We start from the raw sequence: 7,771 nt of genomic DNA, 5'->3' as shown, positions 1-7,771 counted from the left end.
TATATGCGGTCATTGCTATTTTATACCAAATATAATGCATATCTCTAGTAGATGTCTTTATACTTGTCGATTCATATGGTCCTTTCAGCTAGCCCGAGCGTCGATATAGGCGCAGCAAACCCGAAAACCGCTAGGCCGGCAGCCCGTTTATTATGTCGAGCATTTCTAGCGGACTTTTATCATATTTCCTCACTACATTACCCCACTCATTTCTAATGTATTCACCCCTTTCAGCGGCACATACAGAGAGACACACGTAGATTTATACATATGCTTGTCCAACTTGGCATACAATGTCGAGCAGCACCTCAGATATCATAAAGCTAGAGTGAGTTTTAGTTATGATGAGCGTGACTTAGCATCGGCACATGAGGGGACTACACTATCACACGAGTAGCCAGTGTTTCAGTGACTCCTTATCAACGGAACCTACTCTACTCCAGCATATCTGTGGTCCTAAATTCGTTTATATGCATTCCTTTGCTTGTTGTGTTTACATATCGTGTTCGTGTGTGTAAGACTAACTACAGGGTGATAAGAAATCGAGTCGTTATACTATACGTAGATGGCCTTGAGCCCCTGAATCGTTACCCTCATGCTTACGCTTGGGGTTCGAAATAGACCTTGGGGAGAGCTTGCGATAGAAAGAGACTTCGAAGAGGAGATCTAAATCCAGTTCCAACACAACCAACGCACTCTTTTTATGCTTGCCAGTAGCATTTCAAGTATTTCCGATTAATATAACGCGCTGTTATAGAAGATTCGCGCATATTTTTCAAAACAAAAAGGAAAAATCATAGTGGCAATATAATACGATGGAAACAACTGATATTTACTCTCCTGTGTATCACGAACCTGGTACCAAATCTTTACCTAATAGAGGGGTACCTTCATGAACCGCAAGCGATCGTGTGGTGGCAGTAATCTGGCCGAAGTTTCCTAATGAGATAAATAGGTCAAGAGGGAGAGCCGAGTGTTGACATCAACACAGTGTTGATATATATATTAAACGGAAATTAACTCAAAGTGGATCTTTTTTCTTCCATCAGATCAGAAGACGGCTTTAAAGACCGAGAGGAAACGCCTTCTTCCAGCCATGTTTTGGAATAGGAGTTATGCGATTTGATATACCTTCTCGATGATAATAAACATTCGTAAGGCTTTCAAATACGACGGCAACATCGTGGGAGCTGGGATTCGTAGGACAAGTCTTCGAGATCGAAAACTTATTTAGGAAATATCTGAGTATTTCTGAGTAATATTCTTGTTGTATCGTGGCTAAATCCAATATTATATCGATGAATATTTATTTGTCGATGAAATGGGCAAAATTTTGTTTCAATCAGCCATTTTTGCGTACCGAACCTGACATTTTTTCGACACGACTGACCCTGCCTAGTACTTCAAAGCTGGAACTAATTTTAAAGAACTCAGACTAACCTTTAATAACTGCATGCTGATGTAATGAAGCTATGAAAAAATCTACCGCCTCTGAAGTAGCTTCTCGGTTTGCCTGGACCTCAATGCTTGCATTAAAGGGCACAAAGATTTATGACACCGCCCCCGCTTAAGGTATCAATTTTTACCGTGCTCTGTCAAAAGGCCATTCTACATTTTACTCAGAGATAATTGTCCAAGTGACGGGATCTATATTAACAGAAATAATCTTTATTAAATATTTTTGGTAAAATGTACTTTAAGTTAGACGATCGGATTCCTTTTGTTTTTTAGTCTTGTCTGAGTCTTTGGATCCCTGTTTGTTTATCTAAATAATTAGTCACGATTAACAACTTTCGTAGTGAGACGTCCCCAGGTGTCATATGGATATTAAAATAAAGAGGAAGCAATTAGAGGTTCTCACATTCAAAATGTTTTTCGAAATTAGTACTCCGGCCTGCTTATGGCTGTTGTTAGTTATAATGCGTTTCAACTTCAAGAGCTGAACTGTTTCGTCGCTCCAAATGATGATATGTTGTGTACAGGATGAAAGACCTTTAAAAAATTAATGCTTGTACTAAAATTATAATGTTATGCATTATCTATATTTGTATCAGTGCAATACACGGAAATTTATTAAGGCACGGAGGGCATTATGGAATCAACGTAAAGTGATTATTTTAGAAACCCCTTTTTTCTAAACAAAGTTACAAGGTTATGTTTCAAGGTGATGTTGTCGTTGATCAACATTCGTCATTGACGGAATCGCTAGACCCTCTTATATCGAAAAAAGGATTGTAAACGTTTATCACAGAATGACACTCAGAGAGACTGTGGATGTTTTTGTAATAGTTACAAAATCAGTACGCACTGTTCGATTCCCAACACGTTAGAGAATGATACAACCAGAGACAATGATAAAACTTTTAGATGGCCAATAAGAACATATTTTTCAATGTAAAAGCTACATATTTTGTTTACAGTCGACAGAGTGGTTATAATTATACAAAATGACATACGCGACGTGACAGCACAGACTTTTCCTAGTTTTACGATGAGCGCAGCTCCACCCCTTTGTAGGAGCCACAATGATAACGCCATATGATTGTCGATGTCAGTGCCATAAATGACGTCTTCGCATCGAGTTCTTAAATGACTGACTTCCTTGCTAGCTCTTACCTAGTTTACGAGACCTCACAGTATTCCAAGACCGAAAATTGCTTAGGTCAACTCATTCTTCTTTTGCTAAAATATGGTTAATTAAGTATAACTAAAATAGTAGTGAGGAAGAAATCTTGTGACAACTGTCCATTCTACTACAAATGTTCACTTCGAGCACTTATAAGGTATTCAACAGTTTTTTTTTTTTTAGATATCTATAACGCTGAACATACACGAAGTGCCGTTTTCGAGAAAATTTTTATAAATATGTTTTTAACAAAAAAAAACGTGCACCTACAGTGCAGCGTTACGATGTGATGATGAGTGTGGAACGGCTTCCATCGATTTAGAACCTTAATAAAAATCTAACTGCTTCCGTTTCAGGAAGCTACGATAAGTCAAAACCTCGCCGGTAGTTAGTCACGTTATGACGATCATTGAGAGATCGTTTTACTACCGACTAATAAAAAAAAATGCTGACGAATCTTTTAGCTTGAGTCGTGCCCCAATAAATTACAAAGACCTTCTAGTGTCTACTATATTATTTCAGATTGTTTGTCTTCAAATGACATATATATATATATATAAGTGTTTGGTTTGAAAACACCATAGTTAAACGCCATAAATGCAAATGTTTTATTTTGGTTGTATTAGCTATGACAGACCTAAGGAAGTCACTCACTAGAAGCAGCAGCGTGAAGCACAAATCATCGTCGGATTTCTGCTTTTACCTGTCACACACGCGCTACACAAATGGTAGAGCTTGTTTCGGAAGATAAGTACTTGTAGTCGATCGGATATGTGCCAACAGGCCACAGCACTAAGATACAACAACCGATTGCAATGTCGATTTTACCTAACTAATGAACTTTCAGACTATTGATCACAGTCAGCGTTATTGACTTTAGCCGCTTTATTAACTTTTACACTTTACATATAATTTGATGTTTTGTAGGAGTTACGCCAATTATCATAGAGGATAGTTACATTTTCCTACGTTGAAGGATTTGCTTTCGTGCGTGCAGGTTGAGTACAAAGCAAACTATCTGAAAGTCGAACAAACCAGTTTTAGGCATAATAGAACAACTTGAAAATAAGAAGATGTAGTTTGGTAGACTAGAATTTCCGTGAATTCAGTGGCTAGCGCGAACCGCATTCGATCAGCATCGGCATCCTCTAATAAAAGTCTTCCACAACGATTAACATTTTATATAACCCAAAAAGCTGAAATGTTTTTCAAAGGGAACTGTTTTGAGAAAAATAGCAGATATATTTACATAAAAGCCGAGGCGCACTCGGTGGGACTTGAACCCACAATCTCCAGCTCCGGAGGCTGGCGCCTTGTCCATTAGGCCACGAGTGCACGCGAACGCGCCGACACTCTGAATGTAATCAATTATGATAGTATGACACCCGTTCCCATTTTTTTCCGGAAAAGTATTTGTGTATCCGCTTTGTTACATGAACGACGTAGCCATTTTACGTCATTAAAACTATTTCGCTAAGCTAGACGCGTTGGCCATGTGCGCCATACTTGCGACGTTTTAAATATAAGGCAAATAGAAAGGAGATTGATGATGGGCGTTTTATCTTGAAATCAGATTGAAAAGCATTTAATAATCATATTTCTTTTCAAGTGGCCGCTTAAGCATACTGTTAAAATATAATAGCAGTCTAGTCATTTCAAACCTATTTGTTCTTTTTTTGGGCTAAAAATTCCCCTTGATATTCTAGCTTTTCTTAGATAAAATCTGGGAATAAAATTATGCATCTTTATTTAGAATACTGCGGGATCTGACCCAAATTGTCAGCATTTAACTGTAGCAATTATAGATGAAGATAAACCTATCCATATTGAAAGGACAACAATGAAAAATTCAATTCAACAATTTAGATTCGAGAAACATGGCCGAACAACGTGATGAGTTTTTGTATCTACGTGATTTTAGAAGCACCTACTATTGCAAAACTTTGCTACACATATAAGACAGTACGTCTATGGAAATTTGTCTGAGTGCATTTCGATTAGTAATATCAGCTAGCGAGACAGTTACAAAATTTTTCAAATACTCTTGATTGAAAAACACGCATGAATATAATCAACATCAAAATTTCACCGACGCTTCATTCTGTTTTCAAAAAAGTCCATGAAATATTTATGTAGCCTTCAGAGGGCCACTTACCTTTTGCACAATAGTCAGAACTACTACGAAATCCCAATGGTAGGTTTCATCTGCCTTATGACGTTCGTCGAAAAGATTGCCCAGCGATATTAAAGCTGGTTACGTTTTTTACGCTAGCCTGCACTACTTGATATAGCGCACAACGTGCATGTATGGAACTGTTTCTTAATGAATAGCTTCTTCACATGCGGCGATTGTCGTCTGCTAAAGTCAGGTAGCACCTTAAATAGTATAGGTCGCTTCTTCACATGTGGCGATTGTCGTCTGCTAAAGTCAGGTAGCACCTTAAATAGTATAGGTCGCTTCTTCACATGTGGCGATTGTCGTCTGCTAAAGTCAGGTAGCACCTTAAATAGTACAGGTCGCTTCTTCACAATCAGCACTGTTTACTATTTCAATGTTACTTAGACTTTAAAGTAGACATTTAAATAGGCAGCTACGGTATAAGTAAACGACAGCACTGTTATTTGTATTTTTAAGACGAAGGTATCTAAGGTATCAAAATATGAAGCGAAGTGTACCGAGTGTTTTTAAATTACTTAGAAACTGCGCTTGATAGCCTTGGAAAAATGAGTGCAATAAGCACGAACAAATTCGACTTTTTTTCATTATTTTACTTTGCTAATAGTGAAAGTCTATTGCATAGAGATTGAGATGAATAAAATACAGCATAAAGAGATACGTTGATATTAGGTTCTGTTAAATTATGTCTAAATAAAATTGGAGATATGTTGTATTACACAGTTCAACGAAAATTAATTGTGTTAATAATCATTACATTGTGTATATTGTTTGATCCTTTTCATTCTAGCACTGTAAGCTGGCGAAATGTGGTTATGAGTAATCAAATACACATTAACTTATAACTGAACCGTCAGGTAACTGTTAGCACCCCATGTTGGGTATACATTAAAACCCTAGAGACCTCAAAGCCTCTGTGGCACCTGGTTGTCGTACGAAGGCAACATGTTGTACGCAACCCAGACAACAACGCGCGTTCGACTCGATGCTGGAGCGGGACTAGCAAGAACAGAGCGAAAAAAAGTTTTCGTCATCGCTTTTCTTGTAAAGTGGCAGAAGACAACTGGGTTGAACTGAACGGTCCCATTTAAAAATCGGCATCACGTATCTAATTAGAGCAGATCATCGGTGCAGACGATGCAGTAATACCCTTTCAGCAGTTCTACTGTTGTTTCGATGAGGAAACTGATATTATGAAAGCGGCATAGATATCGACTGACTTAAACATCTTATTTGGTCAACTTGCGAAAGGAAGTATAACGCAGGGTTCCTAATCGTTGCAGTTATTGCCGCTGATAGCGTTTCGCAAACGAAAAGCTTTTCTACGTTTATTGCAGGCAATCTGGACTACAATCCTATCCGAGCAAATTTTGGTCCGTAATCAGGACAGTTTCATAGCACGTTGGGAAAGTAGCATCGAAAAAGAGATAACGCTAACGATGCTGGCTTCCAGTGTTGAAGAACTTACGACTTTGTAATAAATCGTTCTGCTGTAGAGATGCTAAACTGTACTGGTTAATAACTTCATCGAAGTTGAGATCCTTCCAAAATTGATCAGTGCTTGCAGACAACAAATAAACTTAGGCAAACTGGTTTAAATAGGTTAATGGAAAAAGAGCCTAACGCTGCATACCGTATGCTGAGCTATGATTTAATCTATTCTTAGAATCTCATCTCATTATGGTGAGACTTACTGAGATACATAGAATCAGACAACGTATGCTGACTATACGAGCGGATGATGTTGTCCTGGGACCGTTTAAATAGACGAGTATGAAATAAGTATTCTTCTAGGCTTGTCTCGCTTGTTCTTGTATAGAAAATATTTAAATATTTATAAGTTTGTAGTGCTTTAAATTATCGAGGAAAAGATTAAAGAAACAATGAAAAGTAACGATACGCTTTCGGGCATTTGTTTCTCAGATAATTAAAAGTAAGTAAGTCTTTAATTATCTTCATATAATTTATATTATTACACAGTTTTATTAATAATTTGACAGATTCTGCCCGGTATCACATATGTACTCTTCTGATCGACGAAGTATGACATGAAGTTCTCTGTTTTTTTGTGTTCGTTACTTTACCATTCATGTCAATCATATTCCAATAAATATATAGACCTAATTACGCACGGGCGGAAGCGTCACATATATATATACTTACACGAATCGACCCACGAAAGCTCGAGAACTACTGAGTCGGCCTTGGCGGTTGGTGTGTAATAGTCGACATTGTTGCTGCTGCCAGGAACGAACAGTTTGCGCGGGCCTTTATACTTACTCACCCTATTCATTTTTAATATATTCACCCCTTTCAGCTGTACAGACAGACATAGAAACACACGTAGATAAGCATACACGCTGTCCTACCTTTGGCGGTCAATGCAAGACGTCAACACCTCACATATCATAACGCAAAAACGAACCTAAGCAATGATCACCGTGGTTTCGGCACGGGAGTGTGGGTACACCATAGCACAAGTGGGTCATCTACTGAATCCTTGTCTACACGCTTTGCTCTATCCAGACTCACTCCTCTGCTTCAGCGCCTAGTGAAGCTGTCCATGGCCTCGAATTCATATACGTACATTACATTTTCATGTACATGACTAACCACAGAATGATGAGAAATCACTGACTGTAGATACATGGCCTTGAGCTCTCGAATTGCTAACTCTACGCTCAAGCGCTGGGGTTCGGAACAGAGTTTGAAAACAGACCTGTCAAACTAACCTGAACTTTAATATTTCCAATAAAAACAGTGCAACAATAGATACTATAATTGTCCCTGGACTTTATTTTTAAATTGCATTCATAATCTCCTGCGGTTTGTAATCTGCGAATTAAGAACATAATATATAAGTGCCGTTGCACTGCTGTTTCCTTTGAGTGTTTCAAAGCAGTGTAGAGGTTATTTGCCATCATATTCCATTAATTATTATCAAAATGGGAAAAAAGAAAATATATATA

General features: G+C 38.0%; 1 long non-coding RNA gene and 1 other non-coding gene across 4 annotated transcripts in view; one reads left to right on the top strand and one right to left on the bottom strand.

Annotated features, from left to right (window-relative positions):
* Nucleotides 1-2,634: 2,634 nt before the first annotated feature.
* Nucleotides 2,635-7,771, top strand: part of LOC111259468 (uncharacterized) — a 30,286-nt gene continuing 25,149 nt past the window's right edge. For all 3 annotated transcript variants that reach the window (XR_002679648.2, XR_002679645.2, XR_002679646.2), the window contains exon 1: nt 2,635-2,783. This is a non-coding gene — a long non-coding RNA (uncharacterized LOC111259468). The remainder of the gene's footprint in view (nt 2,784-7,771) is intronic.
* TRNAR-CCG (transfer RNA arginine (anticodon CCG)) lies at nt 3,889-3,961 on the bottom strand. Its single transcript has one exon. It is a non-coding gene; the product is annotated as a tRNA-Arg (tRNA).

Source organism: Varroa jacobsoni, unplaced genomic scaffold (assembly GCF_002532875.2).
Source record: "Varroa jacobsoni isolate VJ856 unplaced genomic scaffold, vjacob_1.0 scaffold_336, whole genome shotgun sequence".
In the NCBI taxonomy this organism is placed as follows: Eukaryota; Metazoa; Arthropoda; class Arachnida; order Mesostigmata; family Varroidae; genus Varroa; species Varroa jacobsoni.
The sequence above is the reverse complement of the archived record's forward strand: the minus strand, read 5'-3'. Positions and strand labels throughout refer to the sequence as shown.